This window comes from Anabrus simplex, chromosome 1, assembly GCF_040414725.1.
Source record: "Anabrus simplex isolate iqAnaSimp1 chromosome 1, ASM4041472v1, whole genome shotgun sequence".
In the NCBI taxonomy this organism is placed as follows: Eukaryota; Metazoa; Arthropoda; class Insecta; order Orthoptera; family Tettigoniidae; genus Anabrus; species Anabrus simplex.
Window position 1 is genome coordinate 699416587 of NC_090265.1, and position 17825 is coordinate 699434411.

The window sequence follows — 17825 nt, forward strand, 5'->3', positions numbered from 1 at the left end:
CGTCGTTCTGAAAGAACAAAACAGCGAAATGCAGGAAACACTTATTCATCATGCATTTAGAAGAAATGCCAAACACTAAAGTTAAGAAAAGTGGTAAATCAATTGAAAAATATTCTTATAAAACCAACTTTCAGGTTATAAACGATTATGTTAAGTTTAATAAACTTACAAGTCCACATGATAAAATCAAATCAAAAATACCAAAACAATCTACGGAAATTCTTTCCATATTACAACTGATGCCTACCATTACAGATCCATCTACTTATGTTTGTCCCAATAAACTAACTACCAATTATTGATAGACCAAAGTCATCTATTATAAAATGAAAGAACGAAAATTGAAAATAAAATATATTCCCAGCTGACGAATCGAAACCGCATTCGTAACTCAAGCCTCACATAAATAAGCTAAGTGTCAACACGCACACTGTCAAAGCAATCGGACGTCTGAACGACAAAATAATTAAGTCAAGAAAAAGTAATTAAAATACTAAAGTTCTATGAATTCAAACGCGCGTGGCAAACAGCAGTAAATAATCAATCACCGTTAGCTCAGTATCCAATGGTGGGCAACCCTCACGTTCAGGCCACTAGTGGTTCCATAATCTTATGTAAACACCTTCCAGCTGGTAAGGGTTGTGCCGAAACATGGCCTCAATATTACTTTGCTAACACTCTTCGCATTGCATAGACTACTGCAGGCAGACACTACCATCGTTCAAGACACTTCGCAAAAACACCTAACCTAAGACTTGAATATATACAGACGACACCCTAAATCTATCGTTAAGCCGACATAGTGTCCACACACCCTAACAATAACATCTATATACACACACACACCTTCCTAAACCTATCGTCGAGCGTAAAATGGGGATGTCTACTCATCAGTATACTCCTATGATACGCGTAACGTCCAAAATCTATCGTCGAGCGGAAACTGGGATGTCTACTCATCCTCTAAAATGTCAGGTGAAATCGTAACTTCAAACACACTCTTTGATATTTAGCTGGGAACCTTATCGAAACTATAGCCCATAATGAAACGAATCTTGCCACAAAATGAACGCAAGTCTAGAAATGCAACTAAGTCGTTATCTCGTCAATACAACGTTGAAGTTTGTAAAAATATTAATAAATTCAGCACACGTCTAACATTACGTGAATAACGCCAAAACAGTAATCATCCCCACCGCAAAAATCTACACTGTAATTCCAGGGTAAGGCCCAAAATCGCCTACCATCTCACTATTCCAAACATTATTATCCACGACATATCCAGTGAAGCAAAATTCAATGAATCTATACAGCCAAACTATCACTTTAATAACGTCCAATATCTCATCCCGCAATGTTTCCGATTTAACGACAATTTATCGTCTCGTCATATCTGAAATTTACTTAATGGAAATTAGTTGCAACAGTTAAATAACGTCAACCGTGTATTCAGAATGCCCTTACATTCTCGAGGTCTCGTACTATACCATTCACTATGCTGACTCTACATAAATCGTAATTTGGACTTAAGTGCCAAGAGCTACAATCTTCTACAGAAATTCTTTATCACCGGGAGTTCTTGACTTGAAATCATAATGTGCGTCACAAAGCACTCACTTCGACCCAACATTCACCCGGTCAGCTGTTCCGGATTGCTAACGGAATCTCAATACACCATGCCTCACAAATATCACATTTAATATACAGCCTGTCTCAAAACTCTTCGCCATCGACAAATATAGCCTGTCTCAAAAACTCATCTTCATCGCCAATCATCACGGCGGTTTTACTCATGTAATACAGGCTTCCTATGCCTGCAACATCTACACAACTATTCTCTCAACATATCATTCCGACACAATCCATTTCTTCCTGTTTCAAAACCTTTCAAACCTTAATACTCCCGTGACGAACAATTTTATAACAATCCTTTTCATTCATTTTATTACAACTTTCGGACCTCAAGAACACAATAACACACCGAGATTTCCTATATCACCGACATACATGGTATTACAAAAAGTTAACTTCCCACTAATAAATATAAACTTATTAGACTTCACTGGATTTCGAAACGAACTATTCGACACTTCTGTTAAATACATGTTTAACATCGAAAAATTGTTATCCTGCTGTGAATATTATTATTTCGACTAAAATTTTCTGAATTCATAGGATATTCGAAATTATCGCATTCACAACGACTTCGTTATCGTTATCACCTTCCTGCTTTATTCGGTTTGAACACTATCTCAAAGAATTTTAACACATTATTTAAACTTCGCATTTTACAGTTTCTCAACGTGATTTTTACTGCCCTGAAGAATTCCACACGACGACCATAAATATAACACTTTCGCTTGATCATTATTAAATATTAATTCGACACACCCGCTGAAAAATTTCATTGGGGCAAACAAATTCTATCTACAACATTAATACAAATTATAAACAGACATGTAAGAAGTAGTCATCTTGGAGATTCCGGCTACATTTAGCCAGCTGACCTCGTATTTTGCGCTTCATGGCTACAGGATACATCATCTTCTTGTAGATAACTTAGAATACACTAATTTTACACGCGCTATTGATTAACAACACAAAATGACACACTTCCTTCGCTTTCTTAGCATGCGACGAACCTCCCTCTCTACTGGCGACTGCGACTGTTTCTCAAGGCTCTGCCTTAATTCACCCTAATAACTGGCCATGTGTTTCAATAGATAACAAAAATCAGACCTCTCTCTGACTAGCCTCCAAACTCCCTTTGACAATATCAAACACACACAATGTAATAAGGTGAAATCAGCTATGCATTTTAAGCAGATATCTATGCCTTCAGTTTTCTTCGGCGGAAGCTCAGAAAAATTTCTGTCACCTTCAGTTAAATACTCTACTTAAACCATTCCCATGAATAGACAACATAAAATAATTTTAAGACACAAATCCCACACTTTTATGCAGACGAGCGACGTGGGCTACACCGTCCAGACTTTCAGATGGAATGTGTAAATGTAGGTGGAAGGGATTTATTTTAAACCCTCCAAGAGGACGCTACCCTCACCATGAAGCTGGGTGGTGCAATCTTCTAATTCAACATCCGATGGACCAATTTTCTTGAAATTTAATCCACAAATTCAGACAGAATTTTAATTCATTATGGTGTTCATTTTTAGTTTTCCCATACTTGCAACGGGCGTAATAAATTTATTTCTGACATGTAATTTCGCGGTCTTTCTTCAGAGATGACCTCGACACGTGTCGCAAATCCGCGAGCAGGACGCCAACTTCCCTCCAGGCTTAATTAGAATTATATTCGCCCTGGGGATTCTGTCTTCATGTAGTGCTTATTAATTCTTTATTCATGGATTAACAATGCCGCCAAAATCTCTCGTTATGAAGGATTTTCCAAAATTGCTAATTTAGTCAGTACTCGATATCAACCGGAGTATCCCGGCATTTCACGAGAGGGTGGCTCGCTTGTCACGGCGAATTCTGTTCCCACGGAGGAGCGAGAATCTCGAAATAAAACCTGGCTACTCTCAAAAAATTATTTGTAGCTGAAATAAATATCTGCAATTATTTTTTATCGTAGAATTATGGGTTCAGTATATTTATCTTTTCCTGTTCAAATGCAGACATGACAGGATTCACCCTGTTTGAAACTCTGAAGTAATGAAATCTCTTAGGAGTGTGAAGTTTTATGGGGGTTTTTCGACGATACAAACATAAAAAGAAGGCATATCAGAAATGGCTCCAACCAAGGACTGAAGCATACAGGGAATGCATAAAAGTGTGGGATTTGTGTCTTAAAATTATTTTATGTATGTAGATGAAAGAAACAGAGCAAAACAAATAGTTGTTGAATCCAAAAAGAAGTCGTATGAAGATTTTGGCTATAACCTGGAAAGTGTATGTCAGTCAGCAGGGAAAGCTTCCTGGACAGTAATAAAGACCTGAAATGGTGAAATATAGTGGGAAGGCAGGGTTGAAATAGCTTCATAGAGTAATAAGATTAGCATGGACTGTTAGTAAGATACCTCCTGATTGGACAAAATCAGTAATTGCACCTATCTATAAGCAAGGGAACAGGAAGGATTGCAACAACGCTCAACGTATCTCATTAATCAGTATACCAGGCAAAGTTTTCAATGGAATCTTGGAAGGGAGCGTGCAAGCAGTGGTTGAGGGGAAGCTGGATGAAAACCAGTGTGATTTTAGACCATAGAGGGCTGTCAGTATCAGATTTTCAGTATGTACCAGGTAATTGAAAAATGTTACGAGAGGAACAGACAGCTATGTTTATGTTTTGTGGATCTAGAGAAAGCATACGACAGTGTTCCGAGGGAAACGATGTCCGCTGTAGTGGAGAACTTTGGGATTAAGTGCAGATTATTAAAATCTAACGGTGGCTTATATGTCGACAATTGGGCTTCAGTGAGAATTGATGGTAGAATGAGTTCTTTGTTCAAGGTATTTACAGGGGTTATACAAGGCTGTAATCTTTCACCTTTATTGTTCATAGTGTAATAGATCACCTGCTGAAAGGTATGAAGTGGCAGGGAGGGATTCAGTTAGGTGGAAATGTAGTAAGTATCTAGCCTATGCTGATGACTTGGTGTTAATGGCAGCTTGTGCTGGAAGCCTGCAGTCTAATAACTTGGAACTTAAAGAAAAGTTCAAGGAGTATAGTATGAAAATTAGTTATTCCAAGACTAAATTGATGCTAGTAGGTAACAAATCCAAGAAAATTGAACGTCAGTTTGGGGATACAAAACTGGAACAGATAGATAATTTCAAGTATTTAGGATGTGTGTTCTGCCAGAATGGTAGTATAGTAAGTGAGATTGTGTTAAGGTGCAGTAAAGCCAATCCAGTGAGCTCGCAGTTGTGCTCAATAGTATTTTCTAAGAAGGAAGTCAGCTCCCGGATGAAATTTTCTGTACATCTGTCTGTTTTCAGACAAAATTTGCTTTACGGGACTGAAAGCTGGGTGGACTCAGAATATCTTATTCATAGGTTAGAAGTAATGGACATGAAAGTAGCGTGAATGATTGCTGGTACAAATTGGTGGGGAAAATGGCAGGAGGGTACTCAAAATGAGGAGATAAAGGAGATGATAGGAATGAACTCGATGGATGAAGCTGTACGCATACACTAAACTGGCTTTGGTGATGGGGTCATGTGATGTGAATAGAGAAGGACAGGTTACCTAGGAGAATAATGGACTCTGTGGCTGAGGGTAAGAGGAGTAGAGATAGACAAAGATGACAATGATTAGACTCAGTTTCTAATGATTTTGGAGATAAGAGGTCTAGAACTAAACAAGGCCACGGAACTATTTCCAAATAGAGGATTGTGGTGACGTTCAATAAATTCAAAGAGACTTGCAAACTGAATGCTGAAAGGCCAAGTGGTTTATAATGAAGATGTATGTATGCATAATATTCAGCCCGATGATCTAAATGTTTGGCCCCTTTATACAACAAGCAGAAGTATAATTGAAACATAATGTAATGATAGCCTACTTTTAGGATTATGTACTGAGATCATGTCCAAAGTTTTTCAGTGATATATGTGATGACTGCAGCTCAAAGTTTTTCGTAACCATTAGTAACATTTGCAAAAATATCTCATTTAGATAACTGTCACATTTGTTTCAGGTATGTTTACAAAAGAAGCAAGATATTTGCATGTGGATGTAGGCAGTCTGAAAATGTTCATGTGTAATTTCCAGGAAAGGTTTAATTTTAAAATGTAGACCCTATATATCCCTTAGCTATGGACGTGCGGTCAACATGACCACGTGCCACACCTCACTTATCGCCCTCCCGGTATATTTGCTTGCAGTACCTTTTTATTTTAAGGAGACCTCTCCGCTGTACTTACCTGTTATAATTAACCGTGCGGCCGAAGTAAGAAGCTGATGAGTTTCGTAGCAGCCTTTGTGACCGCACGTCCATGGTTTGAAGCAGTTTTCATTTGATAGTGCAATGCGTCCGCATGCAGGTATGTCGGCGAGTGTCCAAACATTTGATGTAAATTACGAAGGAACAATTACCGAGTGCTTTGAAGAAGACTTTAGTGATGTAGACGGTGGTGATAGTGAAATAGAGAGTGACCACAATGCCGATACTGAGACAGAAGGAGAGGTAGAAGAAGATGAAAGGTTCATGCTACTGCCTGATGATTCACATTCTAAGTGTTTTTATGGTAGAAACAGATGCAAATGGTCATCTGCGGAACCTCCACAGAATGTGCGTACCCCTTGTCACAATATCATGATTTACTTTCCCAGTTTGCGACCTTCAGCTAAAGTTGGAAACAGTGTGGATTCTGTTACGGCATGGACACCAATATTTAGTCAAGAAATTGTGAACTTACTAGTGCAATGGGCAAATGTGAAACTCTGTGCAATGGGAAGTAATTACCAAAAGTCTTCCCGACCAGAAGTACAAAATGTTGACGCAGTTGAAATGAAAACTTTAAAGGCCTTCTTATTTATTCGGCTGTTTTCAATTCTAACGAATTGGTCATCACTTCAGTCTTCGCTCCTGATTCTATGGGCCGTGAAATATTTGGTGTTGTGATATCACGTACGAGGTTTTCCATTCTTCTGTGCAGCCTGCATTTTGACAACCCTGAAGACAGAATGCAGTGGAGAGAGACAGAACCTACTGCACCCTTATCTGAGCTTCTGAATGTGTTGATTCAGAACTCTCGAAGCTATTATTCCATTGGCACAAATGCAACAGTAGAAGAGATGCTAATTGGTTTCAGAGGTCGGTGTGAGTTCAGAATGTACAATATATTCCGAACAAGCCTGAGAAATATGGGGCGAAATTGATGTGGCCAGCCAATGCGAAAAATAGTTATGTGTACAATGCATATATTTATGCAGGGAAGGACTTTGATGGAATAGGTCTTTGAAGGGAAGATAGGAAATTTTCGAAGCCAACTCGGGCAGTTCTTCATTTATCGGGACCAATATAGGGTACAAATAAGAATGTAACAACTGACAATTGGTTAACCTCAGTCGAGCTTGTTCATCAGCTGAGGAAAAGGGGACTCACTTATGTTGGGACAGTAAGGAAGAACAAGAAGGAAATTCCAACTTCTTGCCTTCCAAGCAGAGAAAGGTCGGTTCCTCTCTGTATGGCTTCACGAAAGACATAACTCTTCTCTCACACATTCCGAAAAGAAACAAAGCTGTTTTGTTAGTATCCTATATGCACCATGGGAAAGCAACTGATGTGGACATGGAGAAGGAAGAGATGATTCAGTTTTATAATTCTATGAAGTCTGGAGTAGATTCATTGGATCAGATGTCAGCCAACTCCTGCACAGGTAGAAGAACAAGAAGGTGGCCGATGGCAGTCTTCTTCCGTATCGTTGATATTGCAGCTGTGAATTCGAATACCTTTCATCAGTCCTACTGCGAGAATCCCCAATTGACCAGGCAACATTTTCTGAAAGAACTTGCTGCTCAACTCACTACGCCACACATGATAAGAAGATTATCAAACCCCAGGACCCCAAGAGTTATTCGAGGTGCTATCTGTAGAATTTTGAGTATCTCTGAGGAGCGTATCAACATTGTCGAGGAGAAGCTTGAAAAACGGATAACTTGTCTTCTGTTCCCACCAGCAAGAAGAGGAAAACATATTACAAATGCTACAGACGTGTAAAAACCAGTATGCTTGGAGAGTACCCGAAAGATCTGCTTCGAATGTGTTGAGTGAGAGTAACATTGAGGGCCAAGTTCAGTGCTTGCAATTTCCACCCCAACTAGAGATCAGTCTCGAGTGTGGTTAATTTTCAGTGCAATGGTTATCTGACGTCTTCAGTTCCCAAGTTTGGGTTCATTTTTGTTGATAGTGTAAAGGATATATGTGCTTAAATGGAACAGTTTTTTCTGAGTACAGGTAACAAAAATTGCTGCGACTGTAATCTGAAGGTATGAGGGTTCTACAAGTTAACAAATGTAAAATGATATTGTGGTTTTGGGTTGAATAAAGTGCAGTTATTCAAATGAAAACAGCTAGCAAATTCTCTCATTAACTGTCCCTTCCGTAGACCAACAGCTACGGGTGGAGGAGTTTTCCCCTAGAAGGTTTGATGAGACCCTTGTGTAGGATATGACACATAAATTCATCAGCTGCTGCCTTGCAGTGAGGTAGGGGACTGCCAAAGGCTAAGGGAGAATACCCCTGACAGAAAATCCCCAGCAGAGTTAGGCTTAGCAAGTCAACTGAAGGGTTATATCGATTGCTTTCAACTACAAAACGAGCCTCGGAACGCAAAGAAAATACCGGATAGACACGTCTTCTCAAACATCTGCAACGTATGATGACCGTAAGGCTGATGTTCAAGTACGATGTTCTGAGAAGAAGCCCAAAAGAAAGAGTCCTAAACACAGAATTGGAACATTAAATATCCTGACCCTGACTGGCAGAAGCGAGGAGCTGATAGATATGATGGAAAGGAGGAACCTCTGTATTCTTGGCCTGAGTGAGGCAAAGTGGAAGGGAAGAGGAACAAAAAAGCTAAGAAAAGGATACAAACTACATTGGAATGGAAATAAAACAGAAGCCAAAAATGATGTAGGTTTTATATTAAGAGAGGACATTGATGTCATCAGTGAGGTAATATATGTTAATGAAAGAATTATTAAGTTGAACATCTCTCTTAACAAGAGTGTGCTGACAGTAGTCCAGGTGTATGCCCCACAGACTGGCTGTAACGAAGAGGAAAAAGAACAATTCCGAACTGATTTAGAAGAAGCTATAGAAAGAGAGGAAAATATCATAATAATGGGAGATCTAAATGCTCAAGTTGGATCAGACAGGCGTGGATATGAAAATGTTCTAGGTCCACATGGTTATGGAGACAGGATCCCAGAAGGAGAAAGTCTTCTAGATCTATGTGTAAGGAATGGCTTGAGAATAAACAACAGTTGGTTTCAGAAGCAGCTAAGTCATAAACTAACAAGATACAGTTGGAATGGAGATACTAAAACTCTGATAGATTATTTTATATCTGCCAATGAAGCAGGAAAGACCATATGTGATGTCCGAGTTATACCAAGTGAAAGCCTGGACAGTGACCACAGAATTCTCCTCGCAACAATAAAGCACATTGAAATTTATAGACCTCAGAAATACAGGAAACCAAAAATTAAGACATGGGAGCTAAAGAAGACAGAGAAACAAGTTGAATACACAAAAAAGTCACCAATAAATTACCATCAGATGCATTACAAGAAGGCAACATCGAGTGGACTAGATTCAAAGAAAGCATTGTCGGAGCTGCATTAGAAGTTTGTGGTAAAACTAATAGCAAAATGAAGGGAAAAGAAACTCCTTGGTGGGACGATCGGGTGAAGATTGCTGTGAAAGTGATAAATGAAACCAGGAAAGCCAGAGACAAAGAAATGCAAAAAGGAAGTCAAAGGAACGAATCTAGAGTAAACGAACTGCAGCAGAAATACAGAGATCAGAAGTTACAAGTAAAGAAAATTGTGGCCGAAGAAAAACAGAAAGCTTGGACTGATTTCACAGATAAACTAGAGCAAGATAGCAAAGCTAATTCTAAACTACTTTACCGAACAATACGAAATATAAGAAGAGACAATGAATACATAACAGCAATAGAGGAACCAGATGGTAACATAGTTAGGGAGGAGACAGAAATAAGGAAGATCATGAAATCCTATTTTGATAATTTATACAACAGTACTGGGAAAGACTCCAATGATGTAACCACGCAGGTCAGTTTAAGCTGCAATGATGAGCCTAACCAAGAGAGTCCGCCAACATGGAAGGAAGTAGAGACGACCCTTAATAGTATGCCCAAAGAAAGATCTACAGGATTTGATGAAGTCAGTGCAGATATGATCAAAGCAACTGGTGCAATAGGAATACAGTGGCTTCATAGAGTATTTAATGCAATATGGAAGGATAGGAAAGTCCCAGATGATTGGAAAAAGGGAATAATAATACCTCTCTTCAAAAAAGGAAGCCGGAAGAAATGTAGCAATTATAAAGGGATCACTTTATTGTCTCATGGTTTGAAAATATTTGAGAAAATACTTGAAAAAAGGCTAAGGAAAATAATAGAACCACAACTACAGGAAGAACAATATGGATTCAGAGAACACCGATCAACTACCGATCTCATATTCGCACTTAGAATACTGTTATAAAAGCATTGGGAGAAGGGCAAAGACTTAACACTAGTGTTTTTGGATCTCGAAAAAGCTTTTGATAGTGTTCCAAGGAAGACTATATGGGAATGTTTAAGAAAGAAGAATGTACCAAAAGGGCTTATCCAGAAAGTTAAAATGCTTTACGAAGACTGTTGCAGTTGCGTACAGATAGGAAACGGTAATTCTGATTGGTTCCAAACCACTAAAGGAGTGCAACAAGGCAGTACCCTTTCACCATTACTTTTTATCACTGTCATGGATGAAGTTATGAAAGAAATTAAGCAGAAGAACAATATGGACATCAATGCATTTGCATTTGCAGATGATGTAGTAATTTGGGGAAATACAGAGAAGGAAGTCCAAGAGAGGCTGAACACCTGGAATGAACATTTGAAAGCACACGGATTAACAATAAATAAATCGAAAACTGTTACTATGTCTGTCAACAGGCAGAAGAAGAAAGGAAAAATAATGCTGGAAGGTACACAACTGGAAAAAGTAGACCAATATAAATATCTTGGGTGCATCATTTCAAGTGATAACAGAATACAGCATGAGATTAACAACCGCATTCAAAAATCAGCTCAGTTTTACCATCAAGTTCGGAACCTCCTCTGGAACGAACAAGTTCCCTTAAGATCAAAGCAGATTTTATTCCAATCATACTTCACCCCCATAATAACATATGGCCTAGAAACCTGCACAACAACCCAACAAGTGGACAGCAAACTACAAGCCGCAGAAATGAAGTTCCTACGAACTATGGTACAGAAGACAAAAAGGGACAGGGTAAGGAATGAAAGAATAAGGGAGCAAGCTGGTGTGTACCCATCCCTGAATGAAAAAGTGACAAGGGCCCGTTTGAAATGGTTTGGCCATGTCAAACGAATGGACGATGGAAGGACAGCAAAACAATGGCTACACACAGTCGTGGCCGGAAAACGACCGGTAGGAAGACCTAGGAAGAGGTGGCTGGACCAAGTGAAAGAGGACATAGGAACAAGAGGAATCAGCTGGGATGTCGTCTTGAGAGAAGAGTGGTACATGGACAGACAGAAGTGGAGAGTGCTCGTAAACCACACCCGGGCAACTGGAGCGGAAAACTGATGATGATGAACTGTCCCTTCCGTAGTCACATTGAATTTGATGCGGTCTCGTCCATGTTGATGTCACTGAAAATGTACATCCATAGTTAAGGGATATGTATCCCGTGCACAATTGTCAACAAAATGTAAGTATTACAATATGAGTTCAAACCTGCCCCTTGCAATTGCTTGAGGGAGTATACAGTACGGGTTTCTAAAATGGAATAGCTCTTCAGGGTGGATTTCTACATTATCCTCATCAACATTACAAGCCCCAAGAAAATACAAATTTCCTCCCCTGTCACTGGTTCCCACTTCCCAGCGTGTGTCCTTACTTTGAAGAGGCACCAAGAACACATTCTCACTTTATCATAAAAAATAACAGAAAAACAGAGAGCGTGCTCTGTCTTGTGAAGACACTCCCTTGATTTTTCTCTGCCCGTCATTCACCTTCTTCTGAGTCTCCATCCTCATTTCTATCTCCTTTCAGCCATCTTCTATCATCTTCTAGCTGCCATCCATCTTCTTCTGGCCACCTTCCAGCTTTTTCCAGCCATCTTCCAGTTTCTTCTGGTCATCTTGCATTTTCTTCTGGTGTACTTCAATCTTTTTCCAATTGTTTCCCATCATCTTCCTGCCTTGTATATTTTCCTGGTCATTTTGCATCTCTACTTGATTGTCTCTCATCTCCTTTATCATTCTTTCCTTGCTATCTTCTGGCTTTCTTCCATCTTCTTATAATCTTCTTCCAACTTCTCAGTCATCATCTTCTGGTCTTCTTACATTGTCTTCTGGTCAAGTCCTTTATCGTGTCGAAGAGCACATTTAACTGAGCCTCCATTTTTGTGTGGCTTCTGGCCTCAATTGGCAAGCAGATTTTACTGCAAGAAGAAAAAGGTGACACACACAAACAATTCTAATTGCTATCTGTCCTTATTGACAGGGTCGTCTTGCTTTCACTTTCACTCTGCATACTAACTACCGAACCAAGCCTGCTGACCCACAAAAACACACGACTGTTCCAGATAAATTTCACCACTAGTGAACTATTCAACAACAGCTATTCAACAGTACTAGCCAGTGACAGTCAACACTGCTCACGTCACAGTATTCTCCATACTCCAATACTTGACACTCCTCGTTCAGACTTTGGTGGAATACTGAGCTCCAACACTGGCTGTCGTTTCGTGACTATAGCTCGGATGACGAGTACCGGAATATTTGCGATGTGGCTCTCCTGTTTCAAAATATGCATGGGTGAACCAGGCACAGGGACTGATACCGGGAGAGCCTGGCCATGTACGCACTAGTTTCTCCCAGGAAATACTGAAAAGGGCTATGGTATTTTCTGAGACCAAAGAAAAGTGATTGTTGAAGTACGAAGACAATTGCAAAATTCAAGTACTGTTTGATAAAAAGGTAAATGGCTTGTCTGCCCCAGCAAAAAGAATTACCTTCAGTTATGGACAAGAAATACCTGAAGAGGAATGGATGACAGGATTCCTAAACATGATCCTGTCCTGTCCGTAAGAATCGTAAGGTCTACAAGTTAAATCGGGGCAACTATATTTAACAAGGGACTGCTAAAAAAAGAACGGGGATGTTTGCATTCCAAACACGATCGCTCCTAAACGATTGGGGTGCAACCTTTGCCAAACTTGGCATATTTGTTATGATTATTGCAGCAATCAAAGCAACTGGGATCAATTATCCTCCAATGTTTGTGTTTTCTCGAGTTCCTGTTAAACCTAGAATGCTGTATAGTACAATGCCTGGGATGATTAGTGCTGCTACTCACTTAGGGTGGTAAAACAAGGTAACCTTCCTACGGTTTTTGAGGAATTTTATAAAGGAGACCATGCTCTGTTGTTGAAGGACTGCCTCTTTTATCTCTGAAATCTTTCTATAATCAGTTCTGTACATTCAAAGCTTGTCAGTCATACAGGACAAACCTTTGACATCAGTGGAGTGGGTGAGATTTTTCTTAAACACTGAATCGTAGGAACATAGTTGATGTTATTTGATTTTGAAATTAATTTCAAAGAACATATATATTTACAGCTATTTCCCTTTTGTACTCCTTGTGTTTCAAGGTACAGGATCATGTTTTACCACAGAACACTGTACACCTCGCTACAAATTACTCTTTAAAATTTGATTTCTCAAACAGAAAATAAAAACAGGAAGCATTTATAGAATTAGGAAAAACTACCACCCAAAATTTTAAAAAAAATGAAAAGAAAATGTAAGAGATATTTCAAGGTACAATTATCTGGACTAAGATAAACAGAAGCAGTTTCTTCAGTTGCTGTGGTACTTACTCTGTATATGTTGTAATTTGTGCTGCAACAAAAATAAAACTTTAATTAAACAGTAATTCTACAATTCAATAAACTGATATCTTAACATGACCACTATAATGAGAAAGATCTTACTGAATTAGAGTCCTGTGCTTGACAGGTATTTACAGAATATATTGTTAATTCATTTGAAATGACCCGAGAGTGTGATAAAAAATGACTTTTTATGTATGGGAAAATGGAAGACCTCACATTTATAATCAATATATCAGAGATGAGGTCTGAGAAAGCAAATACACTGCTAACCATTAAAATTGCAAAGGAGTGAACCAACAAATCCAATTTTTTGGACATAACACAGGTGACATGATTACTCTGCAACTCAGGACAGGGGAAAATCAGTCTATATGACCTCTACATAGGCAGGAATAATCTCTACTAGATGATGCGCTATTGGGAGGGGAGACTTTGCAAGTCTGTGTGGAGTATCTCCACCCGTGCTTCTACTGATGTGTGCCCAAAGTTGATTGGTTGTGGCTGCTGGTGCTCCTTAGCAGGTCAGCCATTGACCACATGTATTCAATTCATGAGAGGTACAAGGAAGCTATGTGTCGATCAGGAACAGTAAATTGATGTGTGCATTATACTCTTGGTACTGGGCCACAGCAACTTCTAACAACTCTACAAAGTAACAGTTGCTGGTCTGTGTAGAAGCCCATACCATAATCCCAAGTGCTGGGCCGGTATGATGGTGCATAACGCAGGCCTTGGCCACAAATGTGCCACAGTGCCAGTAAATTCAGACGCTACCATCGTGATGCTGAGGCATAGGTGATATTTGTCAGAAGAGGGGATGGGAGGCAAATCGCCCCTCCAGGCTGGACGTTCTTCACATAATTCCATCTGCACGCATGTGGTGAGAAGTCAAGAGGAAGTTGCAATAAAGAATAACCCGGATAAGACGCCCTGCTACTACAGATGGTGGTGGACCACTAGTTAAGGCACATTTGGACGTGCCACATGCTTGAAATCCTGAGCGATGGTGCGTGATACTCACCACGCACACGTGATGTCTGACCTCATGCTCATTGGTACCATGTAATGGGGCTGTTGACTTCATGTAAGTCACCCAGTCCATCAATTCTTGACCCACTGATCCCTTGTTCTCTTCAATGTGACTGCCTTGCCTTTCGTCCAATCCAAGAACATATTTTGCTGTAAAATATTGTACAAGCCTGAAAAGACAGGATTCTCCCATTGAAAAAGGCAAAAATCTGTTCTTATGATCATATTTTTTGCTGCAACACGTTAATTCCTTCCGTGCACAAAAGCAGCAGGGAAACACATTGCGATTCAATGGCTCCCTAACCTTCACTTATATGATAGTTATTAGTGTCACCATTGGCACACATGCTATGTCACTGGATTCCAAAAGACTCACCAACAGGATATTCACAGTAACAGGAAGAGGCAAGGCTTCTAAGAACAAATGGGCCACATCAGTTAAGTCGGATATGGAACAACTGGACATTCCACTGGGACAAACTCATGACTGACTACTGTTCCGTCAAGCCATCCGACACGGAGTTTTCCCAACGTCCCTTACAAGTAAGAAGACTACAGGAACTAAGTGGACAGAGGAAGAAAAGGTGGCTCATAGTCAGCAAATGAAGGAGTATTGGAAGAAGAAGAAGAAGAAGAAGAAGTAGAAGAAAGCAACAACTTCACCGAAGAGTAGATACGAGCCCCGTGGTCCTCAGTAGACCTAAACAACAAAGAAGAAAAAGAAGAAGAAGAAGGAGAATATGTTGAAGAATGTTATACTAGAACTACATGCAAAGAGAATGGAATCTCAACAACTTGAAGATTATCTCGTGAATTATTGTCAAATGTTGAGACGTCCCATGATACTAAACCGATCGGCATTTGAAATGAAAATGGATGGCGTTTGGATGTAAGACGAGAAAGCCACGAAGGCCCTTGGAGGAGTACAAGTCTCAACGCTAAGTGAGATAGCGTTGTAGCTGACTTTGCCCCCAGGAATTAACATGATACTCCTTTTGTTGCAGGACGAATGATTCTCGCAGCCATTTGCCGCTCCAGAAGTGGAAATCTTGTCACTTAAATTTTTCAAACTCTCTGCCTGAGATCTGATTTGATTTGTCTAATTCACTTTAAAGACAGCAGCATAGTACGACACGAAAGTCACACCCATACCTTTTGTTGTTGTATGTACTTTGATGTTATAATCATTCCTACAACATTGTCTTTCTCTTATATACGTATGTTTTATTTGTTATCATATGACCTGCTTAATTTTGATGTTGGCTGATGATGCCCACTAAGTGGCTGAAACTAGTCCCAAGACTAATGTAGTACTATTTACCTAATACATTGTATTGAAAAGGTGGAACCTCTTGTCAAATTATTTCTTATAATTGCACTTCAATATGAAACAGAATGAAATATACAGCTTATAATTATGCTGCAAACCAGGCAAAGAAAATGGCCTTTCTGTTTTTATGCTTAAAAGTTACAATAGCCAAATTAGGCAAATATATTTATTTCCTAAAACATTGTATACCTATGATTTAGCATCTAATTTACTAATAATTAATACTAAGAAACACAGATCCCCTTTTTAAAACTATGGTTACAAGACAAAATTAGATTCTTGTATAAGAAGAAATCTTTTCTTGATAATAGATTATATGAAACCCACCTTGAGATAACTAACCTTCTTCCTAATGCTCATTGTAATATTTTTCAGTCTTATGTCCATTATAGACCACAATCCACAATTGAAAAAACATCACATTCTAGGGAAAAGTTAACATTCTTAAAAGACTCCAAATCCATTACCAGTTCCAGCCAACAAAGCACACGCCCCCTTTGACAGGCTCACTCATTTTCAGTCCCATGTAATAAAACTCTCTAAAGTGTCATTGAACGATACTGAGACATCCATATTGAGCAACGGTCAAAAACAAAATTGGCCCTTTTCCAAATTTTTCAATGACGTCATCACCACTATGGTGGAATCCGAGTTAACCATCAGTAAAATGCCAGCAGGTAAACAAGACCAAATGAGGTTTGAAGCTAAAAAGGAACTGAATAACACCTTCAATTCTATATATGTAGCAGAACCCCTTCCATCCCAATAATCAATGCCAATAGTAATAATACACCGAGTGGCCAAAAGTGATGGGAAGACACTGAATGTGACGTTAATAACGAATTGTTCCTGCGCAAGCCGTCAAAACAGCACAATACGGTGAGACATCAACTCTACAATATATTGAAATCATTATGGAGGGATTTGTACCCACGCATTTTGCACTGCTAACCACAATTGGTCTTATGTAGTTGGTGCGGGGTTCGTAGAAAGTACAACAGCATCAACAGTATCCCATAAATGCTCGACTGGATTGAGATCGGGGGATCTGGAGGGCCAATCCATGGTCGTAACTTCATGGAGTTCTCCTCCAACCACCTGCATGCCACTACAGAGTGGTTGGAACATGGCATCTCCATCATAGTACTCAAGGGCCAGAAAGGGATGCAGATGGTCTGGAAGAATGTTCACATAACACGCACCTGTCAGTGCTCTCTACAGGCGGACAATGGGGCCTAATTGTGACCATGAGAATGCTACACAGACCAGAACTTATCCATCTCCCTCCTGGACACAACCTTGTTGAAACGCAGGATCCATAGCTTCATGGGGCACAGGCCACACTCTCTCACACCCGTCAGCTCGATACAACTGGAACCGGGATTCATCGGACCATACCACACGCCGCCACTGTTCCATGGTCCATTGCCAATGTTCACGGACCCATACACTTTGTTGAGCTCTGTGTCGAGGTGTCAGGAAATGGACATGAGTTGGTCATCTGCTGGTAAAGCCTATGCGGTGCAGTTGCCTTCTTACAGGCTTGGGAGAAATGGGTTCCTGACTCCCAACATTCAACTGGGCGGTGATCTAACTCACCCAGTATCGTTCTGTGGAGCCTACGTGATGTCCGATCTTTAAGGACCTGTGGTCTTCCCATGCGGCAGTATATGCGGGTGTTAACATTATCTCTCCGATATTGAAGGTCGACCCTCAACACTGTTGACCTTGGAAACCCAAATTCGTATTTAATCTTCGAAGTGCTATGATCCATGCGCTGTGCACCGATGATTATCCCCCGATCAAAGTCGGTTAACTCGTGACATGTTGCCATCTTC